The 17,980-nt window shown below is 40.9% G+C and overlaps 1 protein-coding gene and 1 long non-coding RNA gene across 3 annotated transcripts in view; one reads left to right on the top strand and one right to left on the bottom strand.

Annotated features, from left to right (window-relative positions):
* LOC147022842 (toll-like receptor 1) overlaps positions 1–3,627 on the bottom strand; it is a 22,001-nt gene extending 18,374 nt beyond the window's left edge. The window contains exon 1 of the mRNA XM_085887727.1: positions 3,395–3,627. The gene's annotated coding sequence lies outside the window, so the exon portion shown is untranslated. The remainder of the gene's footprint in view (positions 1–3,394) is intronic.
* LOC147022841 (uncharacterized) overlaps positions 1–17,980 on the top strand; it is a 22,973-nt gene extending 4,993 nt beyond the window's left edge. For both annotated transcript variants that reach the window (XR_015059939.1, XR_015059940.1), the window contains exons 2-4: positions 3,222–3,279; positions 4,046–4,169; positions 16,423–17,980. This is a non-coding gene — a long non-coding RNA (uncharacterized LOC147022841). The remainder of the gene's footprint in view (positions 1–3,221; positions 3,280–4,045; positions 4,170–16,422) is intronic.

Here is a 17,980-nt window from a genome sequence, read left to right as displayed (position 1 = left end):
CCGCTGAGAGGTGTAATTCCACTCCTCGAAAATAGTGTGTGCAATGTAAAACCCTCTTCTGCATATGCTGACTTCCTCAGAATGTGAATTTGTCACAAAAAATGTAACAAGAAACATTGTATCTATAGATTAATACTGAAGGACCAATTTTGTGCTCCTCCTAGCGGCTGCGTCACATTTTTCTCGGTACTGTGACCTGAGAAGTTTTGACACGGTGTTTGTACATCAAAGGAGGAACATGCACAAATCAGGGGACGTCTTCACAAGGAGTAGTGTACACCAAAAATGTCGTGTACAAGGACGTTCTGTAGGCCTCATTAGGTAAGGCCATGGAGTACATCGACTGGGATCCGGCTCTTACAAGAGCCGTCACTCATTGTCATATTGGGCTCATGGAACGGAATCCGTCTGTGTTGGGGTTTCGGCTAATGCTATATATTGTTTTTGGCACTATCCCTTAATGGTGAAGAATCACTTTTTAAAATTAAATAATTCTCGTATCCAGATCCGGATTCGGATATTCACCAAAATTTAACCAATTCATCCTTTTCACACATCCAACCTGTCCACCAAGTTTTGGCCGAATCCGTCCTCAACTTTTTGAGATATTTTGCTACATATCATTTTTGTTCCGATCTCTCAACGGTGAATAATCACTTAAAAATTATAGTAGTCGGAGCCGGATATTCACCAAAATCTAATCAGTTGGTCCTTGCCACACACCCAACCTGTCCACAAAATTTCATCTGGATCCGTCCACAACTATTTGAGATATCCTGCACACAAACAAACAAATGAAATTGCTCGTTGAGCAAGGAAATGCCAGAATAACTTTGTCATGTCTCCATGATCTCTGAAAAAACAAAAACCTGGAAATCAATTTAGTTCTTATAAGTCGATAATGCTACTGTTTAATGAGTTATAGCACTTAGTTTGGCCATGATCATAACTTGGAAATCAATCGGACTTGAAATGGCGTTTTTATCGCAATTTGAAAGTTTTGACCCGACCCCCCTGACATTCGACCCCTGACCGCTAAGAAGGTTGTTGGTGTGACACCCCAATGAGACTTATGGTTGGATGCAGTATTGGAACATTTTGGATTTGGTTTGAAGTCGATACGACCATTTTAGCAGACGTTATTGTGAAAATAAGAATTTTGGTTTTTCGATGACCTTGACCTTGACCTTTGACCTAGATTCACCAAAAACAACAAGTGTCTCAGTTGGACCATGGCCGACATCTGTACCTAGTTTGGTCATGATCGCTGAAACGGTGTGGCTGCTCCAGGGTAAACAAACACACAAACAGACAGACAGACGGACACACAGAATGACACACACAACCGACCAACATAATTGCCGAAATCCGAATGATTCCGGCAATTAACAGACAGACAGACACACAGACAAAGAGGGGTGAAAACATCACCTCGTTCACCTTTGGTGGTGGAGGTAATGACCTGAATCACTCCAATTTAACACAGGCGGAGGCCAATTAACTTTGTGTGTGATTTTGAAGGTGATCGGTTACACCTGAGCTAATTTACAATTGATATTACTAGTGCGCACCCATACGTGCGTGGCCGTACGTGCAAACAAATAAATAAAACTTTCAAACCGCGTGCCAGAAACAACAACCACACAGGCCGTTCCTTCGCTCTCGCGTGCCTGTATACGTGCGTGGCCATACGTGCATGGCCGTACGTGCGTGGCCGTACGTGCAAAAAAAAAAATAAAACTTTCAAACAACCACACAGGCCGTTCCTTCACTCTCGTAAACGACGACTGGATTGGGGCATTGTGTTTATCTATAAATGCGCATAAGAAATCGAGAAATTATTAGAATACAGTAAGTGATCACTATCCGGAAGTCCGTACGTTGTAACCCGTAATGGGGAACTTGCTCTAACTTGGCCATAACTTGGGAACCACTTGTCAGATTAATTTCAAACCTTTTGAAAGGCAAACAAACAGAGATTGCTGGAATTATAGATCGATAGAAGATAGATACTGTGGGTGCAAAATGCCAAGCAACATGTCCTGTCATTGTGAACTAAATGGCGGCCTTTCCCCATCGGCCATGCCTACGCAGCAACGTGTCCTGTCATTGGTTTGGTAAATAAATGGCAATAACTTGGGAACCACTTGTCAGATTAATTTCAAACCTTTTGAAAGGCAAACAAACAGAAATTGCTGGAATTATAGATAGATAGAAGATAGATACTGTGGGTGCAAAATGCCAAGCAACATGTCCTGTCATTGTGAACTAAATGGCGGCATTTCCCCATCGGCCATGCCTACGCAGCAACATGTCCTGTCATTGTGAACTAAATGGCACCCTTTCCCCATCGGCCATGCCTACGCAGCAACGTGTCCTGTCATTGGTTTGGTAAATAAATGGCCATAACTTGGGAACCACTTGTCCGATTAATATCAAACCTTGAAAAGGCACATACTCAGGTCCCCAGCGATATACCTGACAAGTTTCAATTAGATCAGACCAGTCGTTGTCGAGAAACAGCGGTCACGGTCACAGACACACATACACACACACACACACACACACACACACACACACACACACACACACACACACACACGCACACACGTTGCTGTATTTATAGATAGATAAGGGGGTGGACACTTATCCAACCAAGATATTCTAGTTTTGTATTTTTAATTAATTTTCTGAAATTTGTATAATTTCTTTTTCATTTGGAAGTTGTGGGTTACGATGTGTAAATAAATGGTGGGGAAAGTCTGATTTATTGCAATTCAATTCCAGACTATAAGGCAACAAAAGGTGAAAAATTTGAAAGGGGGTGTACCACATTCCACACCAGAGCAGTGTTCTATATCTAGAGGCACTTTAAACTCAATGTCTACCTTCGTTCAAGCTTCGACTCCAAGTATTTAACTTGGAAACTAGCATCAAAACACGTTTTAGGGACTACACAAGATCGAAGGAAAACAAACTGTTCATTTTCATTAAAATAACATGCACTCGCAGCAAGAGTTAACTCACGTTTTGGAAATGTTTACAGTATTTTTATTTTTATTTGTATTAATCATTCTCAATGAAACCAATTATGTGCACTGGTGTTCTTAAACTTTTAAAAGTTTCCCTTATGAATCACTAGCCCCCCCCCCCACTCGTTCCCCCTCCCCCCAGTGAACCTAACCCCCTTTTTCCCATTCACTTTGTCCTGATATTTGCAGATTCATGATTCGTGGCAGTTTTCAAGAACATATTCCCCGCGAATGTCAGAGTTTTATGGTACGTACTGGACTAACAATGCAAGGCACCTCCGCGTTAAAACCGTTTCCCTGTAAATACATATACCACACCACTACTCCAACTTGTGTTTTTAACCACTAACTATTATTCTCACCTTCGTGTGGGGTCAGTCGGGGAACGTTTTTGGCCCGAAGTCTTTCACAGACCGGTGGCTCAGGTCTTCGCAAAAGATGCAGTGGCGGTCTTTAAAGTCTACCAACTTATGCCAGCATGTGGCTCCTCCAGATCAACGTCATTCCGAGGGACATCTGTCACGCGTTGATGAATTGTCCTGCATTCAAAACACCAGCATGACAGTTTATAGCTGGGCCGAGATTCAAACCCAGGTTTGAAAGCTTAGAGGTGAGTGAGCACTGCCAGCCATGGTTATACTACCAGGGACGTCGGAGTGGGAGAAGGGCAAAAAAAAAGGCAGAATTTATTTGACGGCAAGAAATAATGAAAAAGGAAGAACATCAAACCACATGTCCTTCCTTCCCTTCATTGAAACATCTGGAAATAAACAGCAAGTTGCAACAGAAGAGACAACTTTTTGATCTATCTTTTTTTAATTTCTCAATAAGAATAGCATTTTAACATTTCCCTCATTAGAGTAATTAGTTGGCAATGTTGATGAAGTGTGATTTATGCCTGAATTTTTTTTAGCATTACATTTGTGAATTGATATTTAGTAGATTTTTTTTTCAGATGAATGTAATGTTTCATACAAGGGACTTGTGAATTTATTGCATACATTTATCTGCAGGATGTGCTGCTGGTGAGCCAATTCATTTATTCAGATGGAACACTCCTACCACGCAAGATAACGGGTCTCTGTGAAGATGAACATCACAAGATGGGGGCTTGTGTGCGTATGGCGCTTCATGCAGGTAATGGTTGTGGGGGGCATTTTGAGAAGGGCTAGTTTAAAACGAAGGCCAAGGTCAATCGGATTTCTTAAATATATTGTTACCCCACGTCCATGAAGCAAAGTAGGTTCAAGCAGTTTGTTCTCTGCACGTCTGTCCACAAACGTCAGTTTATGATCGAGGAGCAATTTGATTTCCATTGTTCGTTTGTATGCAGCACAATGCTGCAGGGTAGTGCCATTGGCTGAGGGCATGGCTGTGCCGCTGGTGCATTGCCTCGAGTTAGGCTAATCTGCTGGTTTAGGCGGGAATTTTGTCAGTTGTTCACGCTGTCTGCAATTGCTCACCTACTCTTGGTGAAGGACGTCATGGGATCTTTCATGTCCACCAACTAATGCTGGCAGATGCGACGTCCGTTTAACGTCCATCCGAGCGACGGCACAAATATTGATGAATCGCCCTGCCTGTGAAACATCGGGATGACAGTTAACAGCTGGCTTGGGATTCAAACCCAGGCTGGACAGCTAAGAGGTGAGCTTGTGTACCTCTCGGCCATCCCGTAAGCCCTTAATTTCTATTGAACGTTGTATTTTGCACACTAATCGAAAGACTCGTTTAACAGTACTTGGGCTCTGAATTTGCCCCCATTGTGCATGTGTAGAGAGGAATGAATTTTTAGGGTACCCTGTGAGTACAGGGTACCCTATTGTTTTTCTTCTGTTTATTAGGGTACCCTGTGAGTACAGGGTACCCTATTGTTTTTCTTCTGTTTATTATTACGCATTATTATTATTATTCTTCCGCCGGCATTTTGCACCCTTTTTCGCTTTAAAAATCATTTTCTCTGGAACACTAAGTCCGATCGACAGGAAATTTTCACCATAGTATGTATCTTTTTTGATAGCACAATCACGTTATAATTATGACGTCATTGGTCACGTGGTACGGTCGCCATCTTGAAAAAAGCGATAAACTTTGGACATCTGTATCTCGGAAACCGTGCAATGGAAAAAATTTTCGTTTGATACATTTTACTAAGCTCCCTATGGGGAACACGTGTGATTTTTCGTGACGTCATAGGTGAAGCGATATACCGGTGAAAATTCGTCAAGTAGAACGCCATATGGGAAAAATCTGAAAAATTCTGAGCATCATCTACGCCAAAAATCACTGACGAAAATGTTTTTTGACGTCATCGATGACGTAATTCGGCCGCCATCTTGTTTTTTAGTGTTTTTTTTTTTTAAATCTTCTTCTCCAGAACGGCTATGCAGATTAAGGCGAAACTTTACACGCACATTCCCCCTGAGGTCCTCTTTCAAGTTTGTTAATTTGTTGTTGATACGTCACATGGTTTGGCGGCCATCTTGAAAAAACCCTAAAACCTTCAAACATCTTCTTCTCCAGAAGCGCTGGTCCAATGAAGGCGAGATTTCAGAACTATATTCGTGACATGTATGCGATGCAAGTTTGTTAATTTCAAAGTGATAGGTCACATGGTTTGGCCGCCATGTTGGATTTAAGAAAAATATTAAATAAAGTTTTCTCTGGTATTTCATAAGCCATCGAAGCGAAAATTTGCAAGTGCCTTCCTCGCTCAAGTCTGCATACATGGTAAAAAATTTTTACCTCAGAAGTCACATGGTTTGGCGGCCATCTTGGATAGAAAAATAGACTTTATCCGATTTACACAAAACTTCACACACTTGTTCGGGTCGACGATGGAAAGCAGAATTTAAATTCATGATATCCTCGGTCACAAGGTTCGGCAGCCATCTTGGATTGAAAATGAATAAATTTTAAAAATCTTCTTCTCCAGAAGGGCAAGACAGATGAAGACGAAACTTCACAGATATATTCCCCATGAGGTCCTTTCTCAAGTTTGTTAATTTGTTTTTGATCGGTCACATGGTTTGGCGGCCATCTTGAAAAAACCCGAAAACCTTCAAACATCTTCTTCTCCAGAAGCGTTGGCCCAATGAAGGGGAGATTTCAGAACTATATTCGGGACAGGAAGGCGATATAAGTTTGTTAATTTCGAATTGATAAGTCACATGGTTTGGCCGCCATCTTGGATTTCAGAAAAATATTAAATAATGTTTTCTCTGGAACCGCTTAACCAAACGAATCGAAAATTTGTAATTATCATCTAGCAGGCAGTATGCACGCTTGGTAAAAAATTATGATGTCACACGTCACATGGTTTGGCGGCCATCTTGGATTGAAAAACGCACCTTTACCGATTAACACGAAACTTCACGTACGTGTTCCAATACCCAGTTGGAAGCAGAATATACATTTCTGATGTCATAGGTCACATGGTTCGTCAGCCATCTTGGATTGAAAAACAATATCTTCAAACGTCTTTTTCTCTGAAACGGCTGAACAGATCCAGGCGAAACTCCACCACTATGACCGCCTCTCCATGACGAATAAAAGTTCCCACCCCCTTTTGAGGTACGATGCAACGTTTGGCAGCCATATTGGATTGAAGGAAAAATATTAATTAATGTTTACTCTGGAACTACTGCATCAATAAATGTGAAACATCAAGTTTATGGTGGAACGCTCATGCGGAATGAGGGTTTGAAATTTCAACGCGATCGGGCCCAGGGTTTGGCAGCCATGTTGGTTTTAAGAAAAATATTAAATAATGTTTTCTCTGGAACTGCTTAACCTGGAGAAGCGAAAATTTGCAGTTATCATCCACCATCGTGTTTGCACACGTGGTGCAAATTATGACATCACAAGTCACATGGTTTGGCCGCCATCTTGGATTGAAGGATAAATATTAATTAATGTTTACTCTGGAACCGCTGCCTCTATATATGCGAAACTTCAGATTTATAATTCAGGTGACATGCGAAATAAAAGTTTAAAATTTCAACCTTATCGGTCACGCGGTTTGGGAGCCAGAATTATTTAATTATTTGAATCTGGAAGCCAGTAATAACGAAATTGAATGCTTTGTGCTGCCCGGTTCGTAACTCATCTGTTCCGTGCCGTCTCGAAGCAGGCCTGTGTTTGTATCACTATTAAATAATGTTTTCTCTGGCACCGCTTATTCTTTCAATGCAAAACTTTGCGACTGTCATCTGCAGAAAGTCCCATGTTGTATCAAAGGCCGACACGTCTGGGTACCCGGTCATCACTGCCAGCAGTTATAAAGTGGCAGTTCTAGTTATTATTTTTCTTTTTCCGCCGGCATTTTGCACCCTTTTTCGCTTTAAAAACCATTTTCTCTGGGAGACTAAGTCCGATCGAGACAAAATTTTCACCACAGTGTGTATCTTTTTTGATAGCACAATCACGTTATAATTATGACGTCATTGGTCACGTGGTGCGGGCGCCATCTTGAAAAAAACGATAAACTTTGGACCTCTGTATCTCAGAAACCGTGCAATGGAAAAATTTTTCGCTCGATACATTTTACTAAGCTCCCGATGGGGAACACGTGTGATTTTTCATGATGTCATAGGTGAAGCGATATACCGGTGAAAATTCGTCAAGTAGAACGCCATATGGGAAAAATCTGAAAAATTCTGAGCATCATCTACGCCAAAAATCACTGACGAAAATGTTTTTCTTGACGTCATCGATGACGTAATTCGGCCGCCATCTTGTTTTTTAGTGTTTTTTTTTAAAAAATCTTCTTCTCCAGAACGGCTATGCAGATTGAGGCGAAACTTTACACGCACATTCCCCCTGAAGTCCTCTTTCAAGTTTGTTAATTTGTTATTGATACGTCACATGGTTTGGCAGCCATCTTGAAAAAACCCTAAAACCTTCAAACATCTTCTTCTCCAGAAGCGCTGGTCCAATGAAGGCGAGATTTCAGCATTATATTCGTGACATGTATGCGATGCAAGTTTGTTAATTTCAAAGTGATAGGTCACATGGTTTGGCCGCCATGTTGGATTTAAGAAAAATATTAAATAATGTTTTCTCTGGTATTTCATAAGCCATCGAAGCGAAAATTTGCAAGTGCCTTCCACGTTCAAGTCTGCATACATGGTAAAACATTTTTACCTCAGAAGTCACATGGTTTGGCGGCCATCTTGGATAGAAAAATAGACTTTATCCGATTTACACGAAACTTCACACACCTGTTCGGGTCGACGATGGAAAGCAGAATTTAAATTTATGATATCATAGGTCACAAGGTTCGGCAGCCATCTTGGATTGAAAATGAATAAATTTTAAAAATCTTCTTCTCCAGAACGGCTATGCAGATTGAGGCGAAACTTTACACGCACATTCCCCCTGAAGTCCTCTTTCAAGTTTGTTAATTTGTTATTGATACGTCACATGGTTTGGCAGCCATCTTGAAAAAACCCTAAAACCTTCAAACATCTTCTCCAGAAGCGCTGGTCCAATGAAGGCGAGATTTCAGCATTATATTCGTGACATGTATGCGATGCAAGTTTGTTAATTTCAAAGTGATAGGTCACATGGTTTGGCCGCCATGTTGGATTTAAGAAAAATATTAAATAATGTTTTCTCTGGTATTTCATAAGCCATCGAAGCGAAAATTTGCAAGTGCCTTCCACGTTCAAGTCTGCATACATGGTAAAAATTTTTTACCTCAGAAGTCACATGGTTTGGCGGCCATCTTGGATAGAAAAATAGACTTTATCCGATTTACACGAAACTTCACACACCTGTTCGGGTCGACGATGGAAAGCAGAATTTAAATTTATGATATCATAGGTCACAAGGTTCGGCAGCCATCTTGGATTGAAAATGAATAAATTTTAAAAATCTTCTTCTCCAGAAGGGCAAGACAGATCAAGACGAAACTTAACACATATATTCCCCATGAGGTCCTTTCTCAAGTTTGTTAATTTGTTGTTGATACGTCACATGGTTTGGCGGCCATCTTGAAAAAACCCTAAAACCTTCAAACATCTTCTTCTCCAGAAGCGCTGGTCGGATGAAGGGCAGATTTCAGAAGTATATTCGGGACACGTAGGCGATATAAGTTTGTTAATTTCGAATTGATAAGTCACACGGTTTGGCCGCCATCTTGGATTTAAGAAAAATATTAAATAATGTTTTCTCTGGAACCGCTTAACCTAACGAATCGAAAGTTTGCAATTATCATCTACCATCGTGTCTGCACGAGAGTTAAAAATTATGATGTCACACGTCACATGGTTTGGCGGCCATCTTGGATAGAAAAACGCACCTTTACCGATTAACACGAAACTTCACACACGTGTTCCAATACCCAGTTGGAAGCAGAATATAAACTTGTGATGTCATAGGTCACATGGTTCGTCAGCCATCTTGGATTGAAAAATAATATCTTAAAACGTCTTTTTCTCTGACACGACTGAACAGATCCAGGCGAAACTCCACCACTATGACCGCTTCTCCATGACGAATAAAAAGTTCTCACCCCCTTTTGAGGTACGACGCAACGTTTGGCAGCCATAGTGGATTGAAGGAAAAATATTAATTAATGTTTACTCTGGAACAACTGCATCAATCAATGTGAAACATCACCTTTATGCTGGAACAGTCATGCGGAATGAGGGTTTGAAATTTCAACGGGATCGGCCCCAGGGTTTGGCAGCCATGTTGGTTTTAAGAAAAATATTAAATAATGTTTTCTCTGGAACTGCTTAACCAAGCGAAGCGAAAATTTGCACTTATCGTCTCCGATCGTGTTTGCACATGTGGTGAAAATTATGACATAACAAGTCACATGGTTTGGCCGCCATCTTGGATTGAAGGATAAATATTAATTAATGTTTACTCTGGAACCGCTGCTTCTATATATATGAAACTCCACATTTGTAATTCAGCCGACATGCGAAACAAAAGTTTAAAATTTCAACCTGATCGGTCACGTGGTTTGGCAGCCAGAATTATTTAATTATTTGAATCTGTTCGCCAGTAATAAGGAAATTGAACACTTTGTGCTGCCCGGTTCGTAGCTCTTCAGTCCCACGCCATATCGAAGCAGGCCTCTGTTTGTATCACTCTTCAATAATGTTTTTTTCTGGAATCACTTTCCCGATGAATGCGAAACTTTGCGACTGTCATCTGCACAAAGTCCCATGTTGTATCAAAGGCGGACGGACTGGGTACCCGGTCATCACTGCCAGCAGTTATAAAGTGGCAGTTCTAGTTATTATTATTATTATTCGGGCTTCAAGCATGGCTGAAGCTCTATTGAAATCGTTAGTATTATTATTATTATTATTAAAGGCGTTTTTATGTTCTACTGACCGATTTTGTGGCGGATCTGGAGGGAAAACTGTTCGATGAAATTGAACGAAACTTAACAGGATTATTACTCACCACCTGAAGTTTATACTAGGAAACATTTGATGACGTAGGTCACGTGGTATGGCGGCCATATTGGATTTTATCCAAAACCTAAAAACATCTTCTTCTCCAGAACGGACAACACGACAGCCTCAAACTTTTGCACACATTTGCATTGTTCCATGCTAATGTTAATTTGGTCGAAATCGTTACATAATTAATATGATTTAAAATTATGCCGATTCGCCTCATTAAATATGAAAAATATGCAAATGAGAGTTCAAAAAATTTAATGACAAATTTAGATAGCAAATAAACAGGGGACTCCCAATATATTTATACGATGTCTGTATTTGACCCCAGTGAGCCCCCAGAGCCCCCCAAAGTTGAAAATGACCCATTTTTTAAATGTCATAAAATGAAAACAACGCTTGGAGTAAATTCAATGAAACTTATCAATTTAATTACTCTCCACCTGAAGTTTATACTTTGAAAATTTTGATGACGTAGGTCACGTGGTATGGCGGCCATATTGGATTTTCTCCAAAACCTAAAAACATCTTCTCCAGAAGGGATAATCCAACAGCCTCAAGCTTTTGCACACATGTCCACTATTCCATGATAATGTTAACTTGTTAATTTAGTCAAAATCGTTATTTAATTTATATGATTTTAAATGATGCTGATTTGCCTCATTAAATATGCAAAATATGCAAATGAGAGTTGAAAAGATATAATGACAGATTTAGATAGGATATAAACAGGGGACTTCCAATATATTTATACGATGTCTGTATTTGACCCCAGTGAGCCCCCAGAGCCCCCCAAAGTTTAAAATGACCAATTTTTGAAATGTCATAAAATGAAAACAACGCTTGGCTGAAATTGAATGAAACTTATCCATTTAATAACTCTCCACCTGACGTATATAGTTTCAAAATTTTGCTGACGTAGGTCACGTGGTATGGCGGTCATATTGGATTTTCTCCAAAACCTATAAACATCTTCTTCTCCAGAAGGGATAACACGACAGCCTCAAACTTTTGCACACATTTGCGAGGTTCCATTGGAATGTTAAGTTGTTAATTTCGTCGAAATCTTTGCATAATTTATATGATTAAAATGATGCCGATTCGCCTCATTAAATATGCCAAATATGCAAATGAGAGTTGAAACAATTTAATGACAGGTTCTGATAGGCCTTGAAGAGGGGACTCCAAATATGTTTACACTATGTCTGTATTTTACCCCAGTGAGGCCCCAGAGCCCCCCAAAGTTGAAAATCACCCATTTTTGACATGTCGTAAAATGAAAACCAAAGAAGACAGACAAAAAGTGACCACAAATTCTGGAAGATATTTTAACGTTCTACAAGTTCGCCATTTACATTAATATGCAAATGTGGAGTTATTGGACTTTTTTGGGGACTTGAAAATTTGTCCAGCCTTGATTTGTCCAATGTGAAGTTTCTTTCTCTATCATATATTGCTCTGGGCTTTTCAATCCTTCATTGAGATAACATGAGGGACCCCATAGCTGGACCCCATTGCAGACTTGAACTAACTTTCTAACTCGGAAAACCCATATCATGTGACAGGGTGGGTGATGGTGTTGAAATTTGTTAAAATGGAGGCAAGCCTTGTTATTATTATTATTATTATTATTAATATTTTTTAGCTCTCTTTGGCAGTCAATCGACATTGAAAATCATATGCAAACAGGAAACTTACTGTTTTTAGCGATGTCATAAAGGACACAAACAGCAAACGCGGTGTTAAATAAGGTGGTGGAAAAGATGCAGCATTAATAATGGTGGGAAACTTCCAAATTATTTTTTTCTGCAACCTTTAAAATCTTTTTTTCTTAAGTTCAATTGAATTATACACCTTAACACAGGAGAACACAAATCACCTTCTTCGCACATTCAAAACCCTTCCATCTAGCAGTACTTGGACAAAATATTACAGCATTTTACGGTGTCACGACCAATCATATTTGCTGCTCGCAGACTCCGCTCATGTGCTTGTATTTCAAGACTGCACGGGGTAAGGTGTTCTACGAACTCTCTCATTGAAATGTTTGATCAGTGCTGCTTTGGCTACGACCTACGATCTAGTAGCAAGCAACATGTCCAGTGTAAATTTATACTGACTAGAACCTCCTGACTTGTGGATGCCGAAAGCCCTCATAGTCGAAGAGCATTAGGGTTTAACCTGGACATTTTTGGTAACAAGCTGATTTTTTTCAGGAAAGGTCCAGGAATGTGTGTGAAATAACATACTAAAAGTCCTCATGAATCCTCCTTGAGCGTTTTCCGCAATCCAAAATGGCGTCCAAAATGGCCGCCATTTCCTGTTTTTCTCATAACTTTGCAAGTAGGTTTACCTATAACACATTTTAAATGTCTACACATATGTTTTGAAGTATAAGGAACTCAATACAATACATCTATACCAATAAAACTACTTGAACTAGTCCCAAAATCCAAAATGGCGCCAAAGATGGTTGCAATTTCCTGTTTTTCTCATGACCCTGTGACTAAGTTACCTCAATATGCACTTTAAATCTCTAAATATATTATGTCTTGAGAAATAAGGAACTCATTCAGATACTTTGAAGTACAAAGGAAACAATAAAACCGCTGAAGTTCTTTCTGAAATTCAAATGGTGCTCAAAATGTCCGCCACTTATCAACACACTGCTGTTTTAGCCTGTTTCAAGAGGCAAAGACATTCAAAACAAGATCATGCTAGAGATTCAAACCTCAAAAGTTTCAGATGAATCTTTACCTTACGCATGCACACACATAGTTGCATCAGTCATTGTCTTCATCGTCGGATGCTGTATCTTCAATGTTGATGTCCTCTGAAGTTGGGGTAATATCATCATCGGCATCTATAAGAGTTGGTGCTGTATTGTTGCAATTGAGACCACTGCATTTACTGCACATTGAGGTACAAAAGAGCCCAAGTTTCTTGCAGCTACATGTCATGCTTCTGCAACCATCTGGTTTACACCCACATGCCACCATGTTCAGCAAAGTGTCGGGTGCAACAGCAATGTCTGTTTCTACCGGGGTAAGAGTCCCATCCTGAAATCGCCAGCCCCATTCTGTTGGAGATAAGGAGTTACCCATCCATTCCTGGATGGTAAGATAGGCGCGATATGAATGTTGCTTTGCTGCAGCACTAGTTGGAGGTAGACTTTCCAGCTGAAAGGATGAACTCAGGGAACTGCGACCGATTGCCCGTTTGTATGCGATGTGACGGTAGTCATCAAGAGATTCAAAACTGCTGGCTCCATAAAGCTTAAGAATGAAGCCTTCCCCAGCTTTTTCCACCTCGTCATGGGTGCTTCCACTGTTTGTGAAGGTATCCAGCAAGTCGTAGTCCCGCTTCTTGTGCACCATGTTGAAAGCTTTACGCTTGCCCTGACGATAGATCGCAGAGACCGTGTCACATCCCGTCACAGCATGAAGAAACATCAAGTGATTTCTTGTGTCCCCTATGGCATGCTGAATCTCATGAATGTTGAAGACCGTGACAGGATTACTGCGGCATATCATGTACACATCTGTGGAAGAGGTTGCCCGAGCAACTAGCATTACCAGTAAGTCTGTGTCCGTACCAACGACAGCAACTGGCACATGTTCTGACTCTGCCAGTGCTAGTGCTGTGGAGACAATCAGGGTGTCGGCGTCTGCTTCTGCCTGGACTTTTGGAAGAACTCAAGAGGTCTTATTGGTACTTGCGTGCTTCAGCATCTCTTAAGATGTATTCTAATGAGTTCCTCATACTTCAAAACATATATGTAGACATTTAAAGTGTGTTTTGGGGAAACCTGCTTGCAAAGTTATGAGAAAAACAGAAGAGGCGGCCATTTTGGACGCCATCTTGGATTGCGGAAAACGCTCAAGGAGGATTTATGAGGACTTTTAGTATGTTATTCTAGACATATTCCTGGACCTATCCTGAAAAAATCAGCTTGTTACCAAAAATGTCCTGGTTAGGGCCTATTTTGACCTAATGCTCTTGGACCATCAAAAGGCATGGGTAAAGGAATGATACCACAAACTTGAATTAAACATTTTGTCAGGACTACAACTTGTTTGAAGGAGCCATCAGTTTTGAATGCATCAGTTTGTTCTTCGAATGCCTTGATGTTAAACCTTCAGAATCGATTGGTATCTCCCATTCCCTTCGCATTCTGCGAAAGGTTATGTTTTGGTCGGCGTGTATTTATTTATTTATTTATTTATTTATTTATTTATTTGTAATCTTGTGATTCGTATAACTCAAAAGTATTAAACCGAATTGCATGAAATTTGGTGGGATGATTGGTTATTAGCCAGGAAGCATTCGATTAGATTTTGGGATCGTTCGGGTCAAAAGTCAAGGTCACGAAAAGGTCAAAATCGTCTTTTTACGATAACGCGGTCAATTTTTAATCAATTTGCATGCAACTAACGCCAAAATGTTCAGAATTCAACGCCTCATCTTGTGATATGCAATATGACACAATGACACCCATACTCTTGTTACCGGTTAGGGGTCAAAGGTCAGGGGGGTCACGACCTTGAAAAATATGCGGTTTTTGTCATAACGCGGTCAATTCTTGTCCGCTTTACATGAACCCAGCACCAAAATGTTCAGAATTTAATGCCCAATCTTGTGACACAATGACGTCATAACACATGTCACCGGTTGGGGGTAAAATGTCGGGGGGGGGGTCACGCCCTTGAAAAATATGCGGTTTTCGGCATAACTCAGTCAATTCTTATTCGATTTGCATGAAACCAGCATCAAACAAGATTACCTTCTATTGTTGAAACTTTGTATTCACCGAGCTTGCGAGTGAAGACTCGCCAAAACGACCTGAGTTGATTGTTGTTTAGTCCGTAGCCCCCGAAAGTCGGGGGGGGCTCATGACATTATAGATATGTGGTTTGTGTCATAAGACCATTCATATGAAACCAGTTCCCCACACTCATACCAAGAACAAAAAAAGTAGTGGCGGCGAAGGTATGCGCTCTATGAGTGCCCGTTCTAGTTTTGGATGTGTGATGGTGGGGTGTCTCACAATTTACCTTTTGATAAAATGGACAAAAAAAAATTGTAAAGCAGAAATCTTACAACTGGGGTTGACTCACAAGTTAGGATGTCAACCTGTGGTTAAAATGCTTTATCGTATTGGAAAAAATTCTAACTTTTGCTCTTTCAAATCCAATGATCCCCAATGTAGGATATAATTGATGTTTCTATTTTTATCCAGACTGTTACCTTTTTCAGGTAGACTTACAGCCTTTGCAGTTAACAAATGCTACCGTTGGATAACAAATAAATGGTTCACTTTTGGTTTCACCTTCGCCATTACAACTTTGGTTTTTGAGAGAGAGCTTCAGATAAACTTACCTCTGGTGTGGTTTGATTCCTCTTCTTGATATTTGAAATTCTCAAAAGAAAAGAAGTATATATCAGCTCCCCCCCCTGCACCCCCCATCCCCCCAACACCAATTTGTTTTTTTGTGATGTACAGAAAAGTGATGAATTGACACGAAGATGTAAGGATTCCACATCAGTTTTGTAGCTTGAAACTCTTAAAATAGATTTTTGGTTTGGAAGGGGTGGGGGGGGGGAGTGGTGAACGACAGTTTCCATACATTTAACCGGGGGTGGAGTGGGGGGGGGGACAGCTGATGGTATAATGTTCGGATGAATTTCAACTGCCAGATGATAGCTATTATAGAGAACATTGGAAGAATCTTTTATGCAAAAGTAATGTTGGATTAAAAAAAATTGGGATACAAGTGTTATGACCTTGTACGTATTATACAGGATTTGAGGATGAAATACAAAGATAAGTGATTGTGATGAAGGAATGTTTGTGAAACTTTCTTGATCTCCTATGATGCATTTGATTTGAGCTGGTGGGTGAATCCAAGCAGCACCTCGTTGTTTATCATTGGACATGTCTTAATTGTACATTCCATTACTCACAGGCCTCCTTCCAGATCACAAGCCAAAGAGTTCGAAAGACCGTGTTCCGTTTATTTTGTTCCTTTTGATTCCTTTCCAAAACTGTTGAACCATCAACCCTCCCCCTCCCCCACCTTTCCCCCACCCCTCAGAGATTTTTCTCTTGCTATAGGAATTTACAGGTTGTTTTTCAATTAATCACCATTTTGTCCTTTTCAATGTGCTACGAAATAAATTGCATTGGACAGCGATATGCTATGGCAAAATGCAAGCTTTGTACTTTGGAAAACTACATGGTATTCATAGAATACAAACCCTGCACGGTCTTGAGAAGGACTTTGTGTGAGCCAACTCTTGTTTAAAGTTTTTTAAAAATTTTTATTCTTTGAGCCAATATGGCTGCGAGACCATGTGACCTATGACGTCATAATTATCATTATCAATGTCGACAAGAGGCGGTGCTATTTGACCTATCGTCAAAATTTCGTGTCAATCGGATCAACAATTGCAGAACTTTGTTTTTTTCTTACTGACTGGATCAAGTGTTGTACTTGTCAAATTATGACGTCATAATGAAGGCACTGATGACATCATCATTAGCATATGGTATTCCCCATGGGGAGTAAATTACAATGAGCCATGTTTCAATTATTTTCCAAGCTGTTGATTGACCTGTCTTATGAAAATAAGACCTGTCGCTTCGATAAGACGAAAGCTGACCTTGCCGTGATATTTAACCCCCCGGGGATCTTTGACTGGTCGAGGGTTAAACATGACCATCACCGCCGCCGCGCCTCAACACAGAGCGCCATTTCCTGTGTGTTTTGTATTTCATGGCGATGGCCCCGCTTCACACAGGAGCGACAAAGGTTTCCTAGGCTTGAACTGTGTCCTCCTGCACCAGATTCCACGGACAACCGACTGAAGTAAACACGAAAAGAGGTTCGGGAGGGCAGAATGCAGCTATTACTGCTGTGTTTGCTTGTGGTTTTGCTTCTCATACATCCACGAGTAGGAGCCATCTTCCTGCAAAATAAAGGAGTGTGGGGGATGGGGGCGAGGGAGAGGAGGAAGGGGGGGGAGAGATATACGGTATAGCATCAGGTTACGTCACGTATCAGCGCTTGTGACTGGGCCATTGTGAGCGAGGAAACTCCATGGCGTGAGGGGAGGGGAAGAGAAGGGCGATAAAACATGCCCAAACGGCAACATTTTCTTTTAAACTACCGGGTTCGATATAAAACCGGGCATGAGCATTTAAAACCCATGCGACCTACCTGGTAAAGGCGCGCCTCCATGCATGCATGCTCGCACATGCAGCGACCTTTGCACCCTCCGGTTGGCTCACTCCGAATCTGATTTGTACATGCTACACAATGGCGAAACAGTTTCTTATTCAAAAATAATCCGTTAGTCCTGAACAGTCCCCTTAACAGAGGGAGATGGTGGGGGAGCAGGAGGAGGGATATGGCAGGGAAAGGGATTGGGAAAGGGGTGGCAGGTAGAGGGATCGGATGGGGGTGGCAGGGAGAGGGAAAGGGACAGGGATCGGGGTGGCAGGGAAAGGGATAGGGGTGGCAG

Source organism: Eptatretus burgeri, chromosome 7 (assembly GCF_056783735.1).
Source record: "Eptatretus burgeri isolate ZD-2024b chromosome 7, Ebu_testis_v1, whole genome shotgun sequence".
NCBI lineage: Eukaryota > Metazoa > Chordata > Myxini > Myxiniformes > Myxinidae > Eptatretus > Eptatretus burgeri.
This window is presented reverse-complemented; position numbering and strand designations above follow the sequence as displayed.